This window comes from Protopterus annectens, chromosome 2.part1 (genome assembly GCF_019279795.1).
Source record: "Protopterus annectens isolate FY-2018-M chromosome 2.part1, PAN1.0, whole genome shotgun sequence".
NCBI classification, from domain to species: domain Eukaryota; kingdom Metazoa; phylum Chordata; order Ceratodontiformes; family Protopteridae; genus Protopterus; species Protopterus annectens.
In genome coordinates, this window is record NC_056729.1 from 327,059,024 (window position 1) to 327,079,661 (window position 20,638).

The 20,638-nt window shown below is 39.0% G+C and overlaps 1 protein-coding gene across 1 annotated transcript in view; it reads left to right on the forward strand.

The window, feature by feature from the left end:
- Positions 1–20,638, forward strand: part of CCKAR (cholecystokinin A receptor) — a 1,479,640-nt gene that overhangs the window by 1,365,148 nt on the left and 93,854 nt on the right. The gene's annotated exons all lie outside the window — the stretch shown is intronic.

Below are 20,638 nucleotides of genomic sequence, written 5' to 3' on the forward strand. Positions count from 1 at the left end.
TAATACACTCATTTTCCTGTTCCATAGGTGACATCTTTATTACAAAGTGGATGCAGTCTGTTCTCCTCCAGTACCTCAGGGAAAGTTTGGTCACACCTCTGTGGTACATGGAAACTATGTATGCTCACCCACATGTAGTGTGACATTTAGGAACCATTCAAGTTTCCTTGAGTCAGATGCCTGGGATACACCTACTGTGTCAACACTACTGGTCGCTGAGAGGAGCCTAAACTAGTATTTTCAAAACCACACATACCTTGGTATCTTGACCAGCTCCTGCTTGGTGTTTCTATCCACACAGTAGTGGTTCACCATTTCAGTGTCATGAAGGCATGATATGTTAAACAAGGATGGATGACTAAGCACCACTGAGGGCAATAACATGCAATACTGTAACTACTGGCAGTGAGTATAGCCTGTTGCATACACAGGTTTACTAAGGCACTGACTACCCCACACATTTTTTGATCAGTCTCCTGTAACTCCAGGATTCTACTATGGTCATTAACTCTGGAGGTAACATCTGTCAGATATATAAACATGTGTGTGTGTGTGTGTGTGTGTGTGTGTGTGTGTGTGTGTGTGTGTGTGTGTGTGTGTCTCTCTCTGACACACTCCACCTCCATGTTGTTTACCCCATTTGCATTCACAAGTGCCCTCATTTTAATAACGTTGCTCATTACCATGCCATTATACTTCCGTTTGCATACTGTGCAGGCAGTGGAATTTCTCATGTTTCCCCACTTGCTCTCAGGGTGTCTTTAAATCACCTCCACCCTGCATGCAGCTGCTCTTCATGCAAAATCACTTAGCATTACTTAAAAAAAATTCTGAATCCCAGGCATTGTGTTGTAACTGACACTGTCTGTTTAAGGCTAATTACTGGGATTCTTAAGGATGTCTCACCCCAGTGGCAGAGATGATTTCAAACTATTAATTTAGAATACCTGCTACTATTGTAACTGAATGCGTACCAATTGTTTCAGTCCAGGGTCACTGGAAGGACCTTTAGGAAGCTTGCAAATTATTTTTCACCTCAATAGTCATGCAACAGCCAACAGATAGGTAATGTTAACTATAAAATAAATTGTTTTTGGTCTCTTGTCTCTCCTTCCCTGCATTAACTTAGTGGCCTTGTAGAACTGCTGCTTGTTTTGTGAACTACATTTTATAAAATTTAGCAAATATGTATTCACCTGGCATCACAGATTTGGTATGTGTTTTAGAGCATTAGCACTTCTGTATTGGTTCAAGTTGTTTTGTACTACACACATGGTTTGTATAGTGACATATTGTTCACAGATTCCTCATCTGCATACAAGATGCTACTGCTCAATAAAAAGAAGCTTTTATAGGGTTTCCTCGTTCACCCTCCCAAGGCTAAAATTCATGCTGTGTGTTACGTACATGCTTTAACCATTCTGAAGAGGGTTGTACAGATGATGCCTCATACAACTTGGCCAGAGTGATAAGATATTGGGGGTGGGCATAATGGTTAAACTGTTTACCTGATAGCACAAGGTACAGGGCTTGATCCTCACCTTTTGGGAAAACTGGCTTAGGCTTAAAATGCTCCCTAAGGGCAGCTAGCCAAGTACTGACCTATGAGCAATGATGGGGTTGTTGGTGGGAGCAGTGGCACAGCACTCCTCTCAGGAGTCTGTTAATTTTCCTGCTTATCCAAAGGTTGCCTGCCACAACTAAATCTAAACAAGCCAAGGGCTTAGCAAGGCCTTCTATGCTGATACATTTCCCCAGCAACTAACCAATAACACCATTAGAGAGTAAAAGGAAAAAAGATCAGTTCCAGTATTCTGCCACCTCACACGCCAGAATTAGAACATTGTTCTAGCTCCAGCACATTTTATTTATTTTATTTTATTTGACATTGCTTTACCAGGATAGTCTGTCTGGATAAGTACCCATATTCAGCAGAGGCCCGGGGAGAAAAGCTGCAGATACAGATCATATTTCACATTGCGATACATAGAGAATTTACATTTGTAACAGTAAATACAAAATTACCTTAGAAACACTAATACATAAAGTCAGATATTTACAAAAGTACAGATAAAGTGGTACACATAGTCAAATATTTACATAATTAAGACGCAACATGATAGGTGTGATAGAAAGAAATAAGTCATTGACATGAGAGTCGAAGATTATTATCGGGGTGTTTCGTTTCAGATCTACTTGTGAAAATAGACATGATGCCTAAGTATTATGAGATGACAGTTATACTGAATGCAGTAAAATAGTAAGACCACGGGAGATCTAGTTAAATATGTATATATATGAGAAACAGATGGAGGTTGTGATATAGAGTTTTCATCAATGTACAAGGCACAGGGGTGAGGGATTCTTATGTGGATATATTAGAGTTTAAGGAAATTTGGGAAAATATGAAGAAAGTAAAGTGATTATAGAGGTACAAAAAGAAATTTGATAGGAATGTTTTCATGGATAAGGTGTCAAAATTGAACTTTAAGTGGGACAGTAGATGGTTGTCCTGGTGTAAGAGCAGGAGCAGAGCCATTAATTTTTAAGTGATGTTTTAGATAGACTTTGAATTATTGGTAAGAAGTAGCTGTTCTAATGGTGATAGAGAGGGAATTCCAGGCTTTAAAGACAGGGTAAGAATAAAGGGATTGTCTTGCTGATTTGTTTGGTCTATAGATAAGATGTTGCTTTTGGTGATTTGATCACAGAGGGTGACTGGACGAACATTTCTGTAGGGTTGCATTTAGAGCACTACACTATAGAGAAAGATTACTCATGCAAGAGAGCTACTTTGTGCGCACTCTGGTATATGACTAATTATTTAAAACAATAACCATGTCATGTTAACTACATCTTGATATAGCGATACCTTATTTAAGTTAGCCTCTCTAAGCAGTTGCGCTCTTCAGCTCTGCTTTGCTTTGAAGTCACAAGCTGCTCTGCTGAATGTACACAGTGGAAGTGCAGCACCAACAAGGAATGGTTTGCTGTAGTTGTGGAACATGACCCAGAAGAAGTGCATGTAACTGAAGCCCATCCACTACTCTGAGCTAGGACTGCTGGATACTAGTTATGCAATTACTTGAGCTGCTCCATTCTTGTATATCCTACAGTGTAGGAGAATAATGGCCAATTGTGACAGGCTTCTGTATCCACTAGCCAATCTAATGATTGTGCATCACAGAATAGTTGAGTAGTAGGGAATGTTCCCAGTGTATAGCAAGGAGCACCTTGCCAAAATGGACAGCACTGTATCACAATAGCTGTAGCTGAATAATAATGTAAGTCCATCCACATGTCCGATGTACCAGATTTTTCTCCTGGAGTATTTGTGATAGCTTCAGGCCTCCACACCACTCCATCCCTAGTTACTGATAAAAAAATGTGCATTTGTGTTTTTTATTTGCGCCATATGAAGTTAGCCAAAGCACACAGCATTCCATGCAAATACAAGAGCCATAGAACTACTGAAAGTACATATGTCCTGGCCTCCCCCAAGATTTTTACTGTACAAATTGTCACATAGGTATGTATGCAGCCATATATGATATTGCTGATCTCCTAGTATGGCTGAATAAATGTCTGTATGCAGCTACTGGGCCTCCTAAATGACTGTAACGCATTTATTATAACATGTGACCGGAGAAACAATGGCATAATCAGTGGCATGCACATCTACTGATGATAATACTTCCATAGCAGTGTCAGTAACACAACAGGTAGCACACTCGCCTTTGGTGCAGAAGGGTGTGGGTTCTATTCCCACACCACGTAGATTGATTGCTGACATTGCAGTGCAGCACAAGGGGGAGCATTCCTGACTGTGCCACCCTTCAGATAAGATGTTCCACTGAGGCCTCATCTGCTTGAGTTGACGGGCACTTATCAGAAAGAGCTGGGGAACTCCCATAATGTCCTGGCCAAGTTTCCCTTATTAGTATAAATACCACCTCTGGTCTCCCCTGAAAAGAAGCTACTAGCCTAGTGGGACTAACCTGGTCAACAAAGGATAAATAAATGAAAATAAATATACTGTGAAGCATGATAAAGAGTCATTGAATCATTTACATACCACAGTTGGCATATCTGCACAAGAAGCAAATTAGGTTCTTATTATCTAAGGTATTAATGTCAGGAGTATGTTATGTAGTTCATAGTAACTGGCATAAGATGTGCTACAGATTCTTGAATGCCTACAGTACAAAAGCAGAAACTATTCGCTGTCCTGACAACAGCAGTGGCTAGAAAACTGCTGCATTACACACATCATCAGGCTTTTGTAGTATGCAGTATGCATGCATTTATGTGTACATTCATAAGTGCACATGGAGCAACATCTCCTTTTTGCATTACCCTGACTGTAGCTCTTGTCAAACTTTGTGTATGTGGTTCATATTTGCACATTCTGATGTTGTTCACAGGGCTGATGAAGGCCTTAATGAATCTAGTGATATGCTCAACTTTCAGGGTCCTAATGCCACAAGTTCATCCTTCTGAGTGTCATGCTTTGGTGCTTTCTGAATAACACCAGGAGGTATGCATGGGGTAATCTTCACTTTCATATCCACTGTATATTCAGACTTCACTTAGGGCACAGCACAGTGTCATATTGTCTTGTGTGGCATCAAGTACCAATTGGTGAATTGCACATGGCAGCTTTCTGGATTACACCAGAGCACTAGTGGTACACAGACCACACCATTCTCAGAATTTCATCCATATTGTGCAACCACAGAAAACAAGTTAGGCCATGCACAACTATGCATCATCTCCAAATCTTAATGTGGTTGATGTCATAAGTTGTAATTATCAATGTCAATAGTCATCATCAATCCCCTTTTTCTAATTTTTCTACATGGGGTCGGGGTGTCACATCAGCTGTCACCATCTCTCTCAATTCAGTGCCACTTTCCTACCTGCTTCTATAATCATGCCTGATTGTTGGAGCTCTTCTCTCACACAATCCATCCATCTCATTGCTAGATGCTCTTGTTTCCTCTTGCCTTCTTCCTGTCTATCCCAAATCTTCTTCAGAAGATTGCCTTCTACTTTTCTATACATGTGCCTGAACCATCATAATCTGTTCTCTTTGACCTTCTGTACAATTGAAACTGTTGAGCTTCACCCCAGGTGTCCTCATTTCTGTGTCTGTCCCACAGTGTGCATCCTGCCACCCATCTCAGGCACTTCATTTCCATCACCTCTAGCTTCCTCAACTGCTCTGCCTTTACTTCCCAGGTTTCTGTACCATACAGTAGTACTGGTCACACCACTGTTTTGTACACCTTACTTTTCAGCTTTTTTTGGCATCCTTCTGTTACATATTATCCCTGACACCCTGTGCCAGTTGGCTGCATCCTGTCTGATTCTAACTTTGACCTCCTCAGTCAGACTTCTCTTCTCTTCAACCAGCCTTGCCAGAAATGTGAAGCTTTTAACCTCTTCCACTATTTTCCCTTCAATCACAATTCTCATTTTGTTCTGATTGCCCTCATTTGCTGCTATTACAACTGTCTTATCACTACTCAGTTTCATCCCATGTGCCTTCAGTTTTGCATTCCATTCCCCTCTCATTTACTGACATTTTGTGCCATGTCTGCCGGTAATGTCTCATCATCTGCATACACTAATTTTGTTGTTCTGTCCCCTCCAATCTATTTGCTAATATAGTCCATCAACAGTATGAATAGCAGAGATCAACCCTGATGCACACCCACTCCCACTGGGAACCCCTCTGTGAGTCCAAACACTGTTTGTACTTGACTCATAGGATCCTTGTAGATAGCCTCCACTAATTCTACCAGTGTTTATTGGAATTTGGACCAATTCAAGCCTGCTGAAATCAGCTTTCTTGGTACCTTGTCATATGCTTTCTCCAGCTCTATGAATGCCTAGTTGGACTCTTTCATCTCTAGCTTCTTCTGAACTATCTGTCTCACTGCAAACACAGGGTCAGGTGTGCTGCATCCTGATCTGAATCTGAATGCTCATCTCACATCTTAATTTCTACTACTCTGGGTATTCATTTATCAGTCACTTTTACCAGGGCTTTCATGTGGTGTTTCAAGAGATTTTAAACCTCTATACCACCCACAGTTGTGAATGCCCCTTTGTTCTTCTACACTGGCACTAGAATGCTTATTAGCCAGTCATTAGGGATATGCCTTTCTCTCTATACTACTATGAGAAGTCTCTGGAGCCATTTCTCCCTTAACTCACCCAACATCTTGATCATGTCTGCCATGATGTCATCTGAGCCTGATGCTTTCTCCGATATCATTTTCCTTAGTGTTGTTCCTACTTCTTCTATGGCGGGCTCCTCTTATTCTTTCATCACAGGCTGTGTCTGAGACAGTTCATCTTCTGTGGGGTTTTCTTCATTCAGAAGCTGCTGGAAGTACTCATTTCATCTGCTTTTGATGCCCTCTGGACTGGTGAGCAGTTTGTTGCTGACATCCCTTATGAAGGGTGTCTGACAACTATCTTCTTTGTCTTTCTGTCTTTACTTTGCAATCTGACAGAGTTTTTGTTTTTTTGCCATCTGCTGAGTCACTTTCCTGAAGCTGGTAGAGTGCCTCTGATGCCCTGTTCTTTGCTAATACAACTGCTCTCTTAGCATCTTTGTTAGCCAATCAATACTCCTTCATGGCCTGGTCCATCTTTTCTGTCTCCCACTTTTTCTTACACTATTTCTTTTGATGACTTCCTGGACTTCTGCATTCTACCACCAGCCTTCCTTATGTACCTCATTGCCATACATGGCTTGTCTACATATCTGTTGTATAGATCTCAGACATACAGTTTTGAGGTACTGCCATTCTTTTTCATCTCCAAGAATTTCCTCTTCTCTCCATTCAACTTTCAGTCTTTGGCCTAGTCTCTGTTGACCTTAGAGCTTTCTTTGACCACTGCTTGCAGCTGATTGTGGTAACCAGTGGTTTATGCTGTGGGTTGATAAGTTGTGATTAAGCTAACAATTAATGGGGCTATCACTTATGTAGAAGTGCATGTGACGACCCACCACTGGACTAGTAATCAAGGTGCCTCAATCCTCACCACTGTCAACAGTGAGGGATGTTCACTGGGAGGATAATAGGTACACACACAGTATTTCCAGATGTAGCTCACTGCATCAAGTGCAATTTCCCTTAAGACCACACAGAAACCACAGTCAGTCCGGGGCTGATTTCTCCCTCTTTCTCCAGATCTCCAATAAGACTCCTCACTGGCACAGATATAGAGTTGAGATCTCAGCTGAGTGGCCAAGCCAAGAACTCCAACACCCTCTCTGTCCAACCAGTGCATCATGTCCCTGCCCAAGTAGCTGACACACACACTCTTTGAGGTTTGATTTACACACACACACACACACACACACACACACACACACACACACACACACACACACACACACACAAACACACACACACACCTGGGAAGGTCTGGCACAGGTTTACTAGTTATGCACCTTTTGCCTAGACTATATGGTAGTTATCACTGCCACCAGCCAACTCCTTATCAGCTACTTTAAGGCCCTTAACAAAGGGTGTCCAATCTTACTGTGTAGTATTAATATTAATACAAATGGTAGTTTGACTAAGAGCAAGGCTATTATGAGTGGCCCACACAGTGTCACCAAATAAATATGCAAGTACTCTCAAAACTTAAATATCTCCAGACAGATCAGCCACAATGAAAAGTTTAAGTATATTTCTTATTCTTCTTCTTTCAGCTTTTCCCAGTTAGGGGTCGCCACAGCAGATCACCTGTCCGCTCAAGATTGGCAGTGGAGTTTTACGGTGTCGAGCTGCCAGCCCGGTGCCCAACCTTCCACAGAAGGCACACACACGCACTCACACCTAGGGCCAATTTAGAGTGTCCAATCCACCTACAGCATGTCTTTGGGAGGAAACTGGAGCACCCAGAGCTGGAATCTGGCAGTATTTAGCATTCTACCTGTGAAAATACATAGACCTCAGATCTTTGACAGATGCTGGAAGTCATAAAACAATTGCATTCCTTCACATTAAAATGCCAGTAATTTGTTCACTCTGAAGACAATACAGAAAGCTTTTCAGCACAGACATTATATCTCTTAGTGCCCTGAAAACTGAAAGCTACCATCTTTTATTGTGTAGCCATAAAGTAATTTAATTGCATCTATTTTTCTGAAGTTAACCTCTTGTATTCCAGTTTCCACTGTTAAAATATATACATTTAAAAAGTTACAATAGTGCATGTACATTTCTATTTTATTCCAGTAGGGCACACTGTGGTTACATTTCAAACAGTACTATGCAAAAACCTTTTCAACACATACTTCTGTACCAGCAGTCTGATATACACATGGCATACAGTTCTAATACATTTGTAACACAAGCATCTTATATAAATCATTTCAATATTCACCAATGACATATCATTATTTATAAAATTCCAGCTAGCTGGGCTGGCAGTATCTCCTTTCATCACAGTGCGCATGACAGCATGGGAAGTGAGAACAGTAATTAGGAATAAAGGAAGTGAAATCATAGGGCATATAATTTCATAAAGTGATGCTAGAAAAAATTGTATATCTAGATTTTTTTCAGAATATTTCAAATGACACAGACACTGAAGATGTCTAACTAGCCTCCATGATGTGCATTTTCAGACTGGTTCTAGAAGGTATACCACATGGCATGCATCATTCTGTAGGCAGATGTTAGTATATTTAAAGTTATATACATCATGGCTTCCTATCATATGTAGGAGACCTGCTAAAGTGAGTTCTCTCACTTTGAAAACTAAACTTTGATTCAAACAGAAAAATCAATGAAATGTGAAATTCATTGCTATATCTTTCAAGCTCTGCTAATAACCACATTTAGCTCTCTCAATACTACATGTTTGAAAACTTTCTGTATATAGGTCTGATTCATGGTTTTGAAGGGGATTTACCCCTCACATCTCTGATACACACATACACATATGTATATAATACATTATATATGTTTGTGTATGTGTGTGTGCACACAGATATATCACTTTTGGATTTAGTGTATAACCCTGTCATTCACAGTTTTAGTCCTGCACTTCTAAGTGTCACATTTATGGTCCTTATCAACAGACATCCATACCTTTTGCTGGCCTCCTTATAATGAAACATGTCCAAAACAGAATCAGTGCACATACATTTATTCTTTAGTTGCTTGTTTTATTTATTTATTTATTTTTTATTAGTTAATTTGTTCATTCTTTCATTCCCCAGGAAAAGTGGTGGTTGCATCTTACTATTTTTGGAAAAGAACAAGAGTTAATGCATACAGTATTGTAGCACTGCTGTGGAAGATAAACAGTTAATATGCAGACCAGTTAAAGATGCATATTGTTAAGACACTATGCTCTAAAGAACTTTATTTCCAATGTAGAACTTTTCACATAATATGTCAGTTGTTATAACTGCTGCTGCCAAGAGGCACTACACAACAGAATGCAAAGGTAGGGAAGGATAGTTTGCATACATGCAGTTCAGATATTCACAGATAAATGTACTTATAAAGGGTAGAAGACCACTGGCACAATGTAAGGATGGCATTTTGGTAGGTTAGAATGATGTGGGATATACTACTAGACAAAAAATAAATGATTTAGGTAACTTTTATTTTATATAGTAAAAAAGTGATCAGGGACTTCAACGATCTACTGTGGAGGAGACATTGTTCCACAATGTGACATCAGTGGTGCACTGATTTACCACTGATAATGAGTTTGGAGAAGGGAATACAAACAGAGGTTTGAGACTGCGATGGATATATTTAGTTTATGGTGTGAGTAACTGTTTTTTGGAAAATTTACATGAAATGGCAATACTCGAGATGTAAATATTTAAAGACTAGCAAACAAAGGTTACATTTAAGGCTGTAGGTCTGTTAATTACTGGTAAAATGATGTTCAGTCATGTCTAACACACTGTGCAAGCTGCCAATAAACATTCTTTTGTGGGGAATCAATATCCCCGATACCCTCAACAGGACCATCATTATGTACTCCCTAGAAATTATAACTATCTCCAAAGTCACGAAACTGGGGGATAAATTATATTATCAGTAGTCAGAATGTTTGGTCTTTTTGATCACTTGTAATTTGTTATTTAATGACTAACAACATTTAATATGTATAATGATGAGCACTTACCAATGTGGGTAAGCATATGATAATGGGTCCATATCAGCATTTCGAAAATTTAATAGTTCAAATCACAAAATATCGAACTGAAATGATTGAACTATTAAATTTTTCAAATGCCGATATAAAAAAACAAAAAACAAAAAAAAAAACTAAAGGGTGTAGGCAGGGGGCAAACCCCCCCCCCCCACATCCTCCGCTACTTAAATATACCAACTCCAAGACCGCACTACATTGTAGTAAATGGAAATCTCCCCTTATGGAGATTCCCGTTTACCCGTTTGATGTTCTGCACTTTCGGCATTCTCAAGTCGACGATATCGCATTCGATATTGTTAACGTTCAAGATGCTGATAGGAACCCTATGATAATGATACAGTTCTTTTCTGAAGTACCTGAAGCCACAGAGCATTGGCTTTGAATGTAAGACAGAAAGAGGAGGTGCTTAATCTCTTTGAAGTAGGAACATTCCTTTCTCTAAAGTTAAGTGTGCTTCCAGATAATTAATTATATACACATAGTATGCAATGCTTTCGTTTATTTATCTAGTTTATACCAAATTTAGTCAATAAGTTCTGAGAAAGAAAGCATGGAGTCTAAGTAGGTTTTCAAATATTTGAAGTTATACAACATTTTAATAATTTTCCACTTGTTTAGGTTGAAGAGTAGCAAACTGAATCTAAAATGGCTGAAATCAAAAGACTGCATTCAGAAAACTAAATTCAGGGATGCAGACTGTAAAATGTTTTTGCATTAAAACAAACTGCACTCATTCATAGCACCCCAGAACTCCTGTGTGTTTAATTATACTAATACTGTGGATAAAAATGTAGAGAACGGGGAAATACTTGGCTGCAAATGTGTCGCCATTATCTTCTTTTCCTGATCTCAGAATTAAAACTTTTAAGTAGGGTAGGAGTGTGAGGGTGCAACTTCCAGCATGATGGTGGTGGAATATAGCTTTTACTTTATTTCACTTGCAAAGTAACTTTGGAGCTTTAAATTGCTGCTGCTTGTTGAATTCAGAATTTAGTCATCCAAGCAGAATCATCTTAGATTCAGTCTGTCCACCTTCACAACTATCCATGTAGGCCTTTCAATCATTTTTTGGGTTTAAGGAAGGGATTAACTATGGCAGTGAGTTTTTTTTTTTGTTTGTTTTTTTGGTGTAGTTCAAAGTATGAATGACATATCAATTCCTATAGTTATCAAACTGAAAGACAATAAAAATATAAAAATCTATATAGAAGCCATAGCAAAGCAGTCATAACAGTAGACAGTGGTAAGGTCAATGCATAACAATTAACCTGACTGTATACACCAACATAATTTAATTAAAAAGGAGTGTAAAATATTGCTGTGCACTGTCAGAGAATTATGAGACATAAATGTAATAATCACAATAAACGCTGAAAAATTGCAAATAGAGTACTCTGGCAGTAACTGTGGAGAAAATGATGACATAACACAAGTAACATTTCTATTAACAAAACTAGTGTAAGAGAAAATGCGATACACAATCCAAAATAGTTATAATATGGCATCAACGAACTGACCTATAATACTGGCAGTGTTTTATTATCCTGAGAACACCACCATTTTAACAAGGAACTGTGCAAATTTGATGAAGCATGCTGAACTGAAAACACTGAAGACGGCTTTCCCAAAACAGTGTTTTACTCAGTGAAATATTGCTTAAGACACTCATTTACAGACCTATACTATTCACAGTCTATGACCAGTCACAGAACACATGGTATCCCCTCACCAAAACAAAATGGTCTCAGATGTGAAGAACAATGTAGGTAATGGGAGAAACCTCTGCAGAAATGAAAAAAAAATAATAATAAAATGATTAAGGTGCGTTCCTGATGGCTATTGTGAGCAATAAAGCAATAACAATTAGTGGCCAAACAGTCAAGGATTCCCTTTGTGATTCAGGGACAGAACCACCGCAATGATTCTGCATAGTCAGTAGAATTACTACAGTGGGTCATCTCCCGGCTGTGCTAAATGCTAATGAAGCATTGTGGAGGAGCGGTTAATGCAAATCAGTCATATGCTCTTCCCCAGAATTGCCTTCATAAATTAGCACAGCTGGCCATGTTAATAAATAAGGTCAAAATGCTGTGTTATTCCATTATGGTCATTGAGGGAAATCATGCTAAAGATAAGGTCAGGTAAGATGCAGCAAAGGTGCAGTGGTGGGGTGTGTGTATACATGTGGCAGAGGGTATGTGTGTGAATGTCTGAAAGGGTCTGAGTGCTCTCAGATGACACTGCATGTGTGTGTGTGTGTGTGTGTGTGTGTGTGTGTGTGTGTGTGTGTGTGTGTGTGTGTGTGTGTGTGCGTGAGTATGTGAGTGCGTGTGTGTGTGTGTGTGTGTGTGCGTGTGCGTGTGTGTGTGTGTGTGTGTGTGTGTGTGTGTGTGTGTGTGTGTGTGTGTGTGTGCGTGAGTATGTGAGTGCGTGTGTGTGTGTGTGTGCGTGTGTGCGTGTGCGTGTGCGTGTGCGTGTGTGTGTGTGTGTGTGTGTGTGTGTGTGTGTGTGTGTGTGTGTGTGTGTGTGTGTGTGTGTGTGTCTGTGTGTGTGCGCGTGTCCATGAGTGCAATCGAGTGGCGGGTGTCAGGTACACTAAATGTCCGTGTGTGTTTTTGAATGTCTGCATGTGTATCAGAGAGTGAATAAGGAAAGTACTGGTGCCAATGCGATGCATGGACCTCCAGTGGTAATTACTACTGGAAAGTGATGTTTAGCAGAGCCAGTAGTTACTGACAATTCAGAAACATCTAAATTAGCTGATAATGAGGTCTTCCTCATTGTGGCTAAACTCGTCTTTGAATTGCATTTTACTAAATCATGCAAACTGCACCTGTTGGCTGCTGCAATTTACACTCATATTGGAATTCTTTCTGAGTCCCAGGGTTTGCTCAGAAAACTGATCCTGATCAGCAGCGGTATAATGATTTATATTTGATTATCTTGTCATTAAGCTCATAGGACATCTCATAATTAAATGAGTCTGAAAAGTCATGGCATCTACAACACAACTTTAAAGTAAACTTTTCATAAATTCATAAGTTCATTTTACTATGCTAATGACCCCAAGGCCCTTTTTAAGCCTAGCCCTTCATCCCAAATCTCTGACAAGTTCTTGTACCCTTGATAAGTGTAAGCAGGGGCTTGGGAGATGAACCATTTACAGGCTGCCTCTGTCCAATAGAGATGTAGATGCCAAACCAGGGATGAATTTCCTGTTCCCCATCCAACTGTCCGAGTTACACTTGAATTGGGTTAGGGAGGAACTCTGCTTCACATGGATGGGGAGCCTTTTCCATAGCAGGGGTAGTCTCTGAGATACATATTTATTCCCTCCAGCAGGTCCTATTTATATCATGTAATGAAGACACAAAACAGCAATAACAGTAATAAACAAACCAGAGATGGAAACTCCATCAAAAATCCTTGACATCACAGAGTATAATAACCAGTGAACTTTATTCTGGTACCTCGGCTTTTCGCCTTCTAAGGACTATTTTTAACATCAAACAATAACCCTATTTGTACACCAAGTGCTGTTTGTAAATTGATAATTATTTAATCAACCTTAATTTCTCCACACATTTAAAGAAACAGCACCCCACCATCATCTACCATAACCATTTAAACATACAAATCTTTTATATAATACAAATGTTTTATATTATACATTATATAAACTTGTCTACAAAATTTCTTTTATATAACTTAATTTATTAAATGCAAAACTATCAAAATTAAAATTCTTATTTATAAAGATAAATTACTATCAATATTCATTACCCTCGGGTAAAGTGTTCTGAAATTAATAATCATTCTGAATTCCAGTTTGTTCAATTCATCCTTAAAACTACCCCCATAATTCAAAAAAGGATGTGCCAGTACACTAAAAAACAAACTGGCCTCAGACCCCCCATGCACATACACAAAACAATCAACTACAGGACTGCTACAATCCTGTCTTCTAATATCTCCCAAGTGCTCCATTATTCGAATCTTTACTTTTCTCTTAGTCTGCCCAACATACCATTTGGTATACTGACAACCACATCTAATAATTTAAACAACCGCTTGGGAGTTACTAACATTGATAATAAGTGGGGCTTGGAAACCATGCCATGCACTTCTTTCCTGTTATCTTTGCCAGAGTTCTGCCTGAAAGAATGAAAGAAAGAAAAAGCAGCTCTGGAAGCTGGAAAGAATCAAGCATGTGGCCGATAATGAGTTTTTCTAAATACCTGGACAGGTCTGTCTATAAAGAGTATCTACAATGGCAGTCCAGACTGAGTGCATGTCGTTTAAACAAGGTGAAGCAGTACTAGTCTGCTTTTATAATGTTTGTAGTCATACATCTTTAATAAATTGCTTGAACAGTTGGTGGAGCAAAAGGAATCATTATGTGATCCTGGATTCAGAAAAAATGTTTCCATTTTCCACAGTTTTAAGTACCAGATTATAAGGAAGAAAATCAATCCAGCTTAAACAAGGCTAGAAAGAAGCATACTCGCTTCAAGGTAATTCCTGGCTTCCATGTGTGTGTACAGCTAAAGAGAATGTACCATAATTAATACTCCGCTATAATTATGAAGTATTACAGTACTTTAGAGAATGGGCATCAGACAACAGATTTTAGGAGGTGCAGCACTTCTCAACAACCATTTGGATAAATAAATGACTGAAAAAAAGCAAATCCTTGGACAGCATTGTCAGAGTGCAGGTAGGATTTTTAGATGTGGCTTTCATGGCTCTCTTCTCATCCAGCACTAATGTTCTAATGATGAAGGACATCACATCTGGTACATGACGATGGATACTTCATGTACAGTACTTAATGCCTTTCTTTCACTTTTAAGTAGATTGATAAGCATTTCCATTGTTGTACATTGGCACAGCCGACAAAGTAACACAAAAGAAGACGTGTACACAGAAACTGCACCCAGATAGCCATTCACTCAGTTTATTCACTCATTTATTCATTTTCAGATGTGTTTTATTTCATGTTTTGTGTTTTATTTGATCATACTTTTACCTTGCACATTGCATATCAGTTTCCTGAAAGTGAAAATAATTTAAATTACTGCCTGTTACGAGCTACTTCAGTGATTCCTTTATAGGTTATAGGTTCATAGAACGTTACTAGACATGCAGTCCAGAAGGCCATTAAGATACACAGCCCAATATCCCAACTGCCCCAAAGCACTGTCTGTTTAAGTGACTGAGGGAGTCAAACCCTGTACCACAAGAAGCAGTTCATTAACAGCTCATAGAATTAATCTTCTGTCATTTAAAGCATATGTTAGTCTATCTTTTATTCATTTCACTGTAGTTTGAAAATCAGAAACTATCTACTGTTGGTTACTTTCCCTGACTTGCAATCAACAATGAGCTTTGCAGTTGTCATTTCTTATTAGCATTTTCTGTTAATGAACTTTTTATTGCTTAGAAAAGGTTGTACGGTTTATTACTTTCATTAGTTTTGTATACTAATTCATACATTTCACTTTCTGTGCTAACTTCCTTTCCTTGGGTGGTGCTCATTTTATCATATGCCAACTGATTACCAGATCCAGTCAGAGTGCATAGTTTTTAAAAGTAATTAGTTTTATTGTATAATTATATATTCACAAATAGTTATTAGTTTGTCTAGAAAGTATTGCTGAAGGGGGAAAACAATAAATGGTTTCCTTTTCACTTTCTTGTTTTCTAGAGGCTAAGACTGAAATCAGACTGATTACCCTTTATATCTGCTTCTGCACATATTAAATGCAAGTATCCTCAAATTATTCCTTATGGAGTCAATATCATGTTACCCTAAACATCTGTCACATTATTTCAATAATGCAATTAACAAAAGAAGCACTACAAATCCTCACTGTGTAGTGAAGCATTACAAAAGAATAATGCGAATAATACAAAAAAACAGTTAAATACATTCAAACTGAAGTGCTTATTTTGGAAGATAAATGGGTCTGGGCCTCAGCACAGCAGAGAAGAATATTTTTTTACGGTATGTTTTATCAAGAGGTATTCTGACCTCTTTACTTGAAATTTACTAAAAGAGCATATTTCAGTAATACCCAATAGGGCTTCTACAAATATGTTTTAGTTCTCTGAATTACATAGTCGTCTAACACTTTAGACTTGGCTTAAATATTTCTAGATTGCCCTCCTCAGAAATACAGAGGTGGCTAGAAAACATAATAGAAAGTTAAAATGTTATCATGTCACCCTATGGTAAGTAACTAACTCATATAATAACTTTTAATTTCCTATAGTAAGTAACTAACTCATATAATAGCTTTTAATTTACTGCAGTAGTCTAGTTTAGGATTAGCTATTCCCCATAAACAGCAGTCATTACAGTTTAAAAACTGCCAGGGAAGTATTACAGGACCACAAAATAAGAACTTAGCAAGCTGCCTGTAGATATGTGTACTGGGTTCTATAGATAGTATCATGTACCACGTACCATACTGGGCCTTGAGGCACAGGGCAAAAGGCACTCACTTGATGGTATATATGTATGTATGTCTATAGTATTGTGATATAAATCCCACATGAGAAATGTCCATTTAATCTACACCTTATGATGTTTGTATTACCAGCAGCGTCAAGGAGCATCAAACCCTTTGCACAAGGTCCTAAAGATCAACACTGTACCTGTGGAGAGAATGCTTTCTCAGAGGCAGATTACACTGCAGTCAGTAATATCATTCCTTCCAGAAAATGCACCATTCATATTTATTCTATGCACCATCCTCATTTTTCAATCTATTTGTTAACCAGGTGTGGACAACCCAAGAGTGCTGTCTGGTTAAGTGACTTCTCAGAGGTGCGCAATAACCACATGGAGGTAGAAAGAGTCAAATCCTCTACATTAAATGCCAGACCTTCGTTAACTTTTTCAGTTTCTCTTATAAATCACTGAGGATTACAGTCAGTCAATAATTCCTGTCATTTGAGATTCAGTTTTTATTGTTTAGAAACTGCATGTCCATGCAATACCTATTAACTTCTTAAATGAGTTAGAGTTGTTTTTTTTTCACTTAATGCTCTGAGCTGTTGACAAACTATTTCCTGTAGTTGAAAGTACAGGGTTTAAATTATTTGAACTCCTTTTACCTACCGTGTGAGTTTGAGCAAGTCCCTTACCAAATAGTACTCCCAGGTCACTCCTGCAAAGGGATACTTTATCATGTAGGTTTACCTGATTAACAAATAGATAAATTAAATAATGTTTAAACTTTGTCCCTTTTCAAGCCTTAATCCTCCCATTATTTTTGCTTTGTCCAGAATTCTTGAACAAAGAAGTTGAAATATATTGTGGTCTGTTCCTTGTGGACTTTGTGGCTTTATGGCAAATTGTTGTGGACTGCAGTCACTAAATAATTTCAGGCTTGTGAGTTTCAGACTTTGCTTCCTTCGGAAAATGCTTGCTAATACAAAGATTGTTATTCTATCAACTTTTTAAGAATATAAAAAAAATATTTAAAATCTTTCCTAATTTGGGGTGTTTGCCTCAGATTCTTGCTCTAAAAAGTTGAGAAGACAGAGAGAAATTGCAATGGGTTGCAGTGTATGGTTTTCACAGCAGGGAGTTGAAATATATTTCTAGGTCATTATTTATGTATTTGTTTATTGATTGCAACAAACATCTGACGTGCATGCAATCATACAAGGTGTTATAACTGATGGTCATATCTGTGCGCGCGCGTGTGTGTATGTGTGTGTGTGTGTGTGTGTGTGTGTGTGTGTGTGTGTGTGTGTGTGTGTGTGTGTGTGTGTGTGTGTGTGTGTGTGTGTGTGCGTGTGTGTTGTATGTTTGTATAAGTACTTGGTTCCTGCATCCCAAAGTAATTATGGTGTAAAGAAAGGAATTGATTGAATTAAACAAGAGCATTATCATAAAAAACATCTGGTGGCCATGGTGGTGCAGCAGTTAGCGTTGTCATCTCACAGCAAGAGGTTCCCCGGTTTGATCCTTGGCTGGGGTGCCTTCTGTGCAGAGTCTGCATGTCCTCCCTGTGGTCGTGTGGGTTTTCTCCAGGTGCTCCAGTTTCCTCCCACATCCCAAAGACATGTAGGTGGATTGGACACTCTAAATTGGCCCTAGGCGTGAGTGTATGTGCCTTCTGTGGAAGATTGGGTGCCGGGCTGGCAACTCAACACCATAAAACTCTACTGCCAATCATGAGCAGACAGGTGATCCGCTGTGGCATCCCCTAACTGGGAAAAACTGAAAGAAGAAGAAGATTATTATGCAAACCATGTTCTTTAGGTCCAATCCTTTCTGTGTTTATTATTTGGCTATAAATAAACTGGACAGCATGAAATCTGTGAGTTATAGCTATGAATGCATTTTTAATTTAGTTGTTTATTTTTCTTTTTTTTGCAGGTACTCTGTTGTGAAATGCACTATGTTGGATTACAGCAGTTTGTCTAGTACTTAGTGCAGGCGAGTAAAGCTATGAGCTATTAATGAGCTGCTGCTTATAGTGCAGCATTTAATTCCCTCAGCTTTTGTTTGCCTGCTGTGTATCTCTGACCAAGTCACTTCACAAGACAGTGCTCTTGGGCTGCCCCTGAAAAGAGATGCTTGCATCCAGTGTGCTGTCCCAGGCTGCTAGCAAATGTGTTGCATATTTGTGTTTTGAATTCCTCCACTCTTCACATAGCCAGTAATTAGTGTTTCACCATATATTATTTGATAACAGTTCACAACACATCTCCTATTTAATGGGTGCCAAGTGCATTTTCAATAAATGTGAGTTGCAAGGGAAGCAACATTTACTGTTGCTCATGCTAAGTCTGTCTGTTTTCAGTGTGAGAATATTTTGTTTTGTTTAGGAAATGGCTGTCAGTGTGTTTTTTCTGTAAAGGTTTAAATAAAAATTTTAAATTAAATGCAAATCTATGTGATCATTATAAAAGTAAAGAGGAAAATAGTATTTACACTGGCATGTTTGAACAGTGTTTTATTTTAATTGGAAGGGGACAACCAAATGGGATATTGGCATGGCTGGGGGGCCCAGTTCATTAACCTGCTTAAGGCCCCATTTGACCATGATCCAGCTCATTCACACACTTACTAGTAGTAATAATAGTAATAGATGTCACACATCTATCCACTTAATGTATTGAAAAAGATGCGGAGAAAAAATGTTGCTAAATGAATACTTTTTTATATCTACAGAGAAGTAGAAAATCTAGGCAGTAAAAGTGGCACGGAAAAGTACAGTTGTGTACACTTACCATAAATGTAGATGTTCGAATGTATTCACTGTTACAGTCATCACATATGGGTTACCTGCTTGCAGTAGCCCTCATTCAGCCTGATTATCAAAGTCTTGGGCCCTGCGTCGGTTGCTGTCCCATCTTCCATGAAGTCAGGTAGTCAGGGGTATAAAGCATGCAGCCGACGCCATTACATCAGTTTTTCTTTCCCCAGATGTCAGGTGCCCCCCTAATGGGAATCAATTAAATATATATACACAATGGTATACCTCCAACAAAAAAACAAATACACCAAAAATCTTTTAAGCATAGTAAAGGAAAGTAGAGGTATAGCCAAAAGAAGTCAGGGGGCTGAAGGGAGGGTAACCAGGACTGCAACAGTGAATACACCCGAACATCTACATTTATTGTAAGTTTACACAACTGTACTATGTAATTCATGTTTCACTGTTGCAGTCATCACATTTGGGTAGATTCCCAAAGCTAAGGATGGGAGGAGGAATTTAGATAGCATTAGGACCAGCTATAAGACCCTGCAAGACTGCAGTGGCAAAGCCAGCTCTGGATTTAGAGAAAATTGGCAAATGGTAATGCTTGGTGAAAGTATGTACAGAACTCCAGGTAGCAGCTTCTAGGATGTCCCTGGTAGGGACACCTCTGAGAAAGGCTGTAGAGGTAGATCCAGCCCTGGTTGAATGGGGTCTAATCCCCTGTGGGATAGGTTTTCCATGGTGCTTATAGCAGAAATGAATGCTATGGCCTATCCATTTAGAAAAGGTTTGCTTTGAAATAGCCTTCCCCTCTGCCCCTGCAGCAAATGCCACCAGCAGTTGTTCAGATTTCCTTTGAGGTTTAGTCCTGTCCAAGTAAAATCTAAGTTGTCTGTGCACATCTAAGGAGTGCAGTATGCATTCCCCTTTGTTATGTGGATTAGAAAAGAAGGTTGGCAAATGAATGGACTGATTAAGAGCCACACTGGATACCACCTTGGGCATGAAGGAGGGTTTGGTCCTGAGGGACACCCTGTCCGCATGAAAGATGATGAAAGGCTCCACTGCCATAAGGGCTTGTAATTCAGATACCCTTCTTGCTGAAGTGATTGTTTTCCAAGAAAGGAATTTTAACTCTGCACTTGCTGCTGGCCCAAAAGGAGGAAACGTGAGTTTTTCCAATGCAATGTTAAGGTCCCAGACTG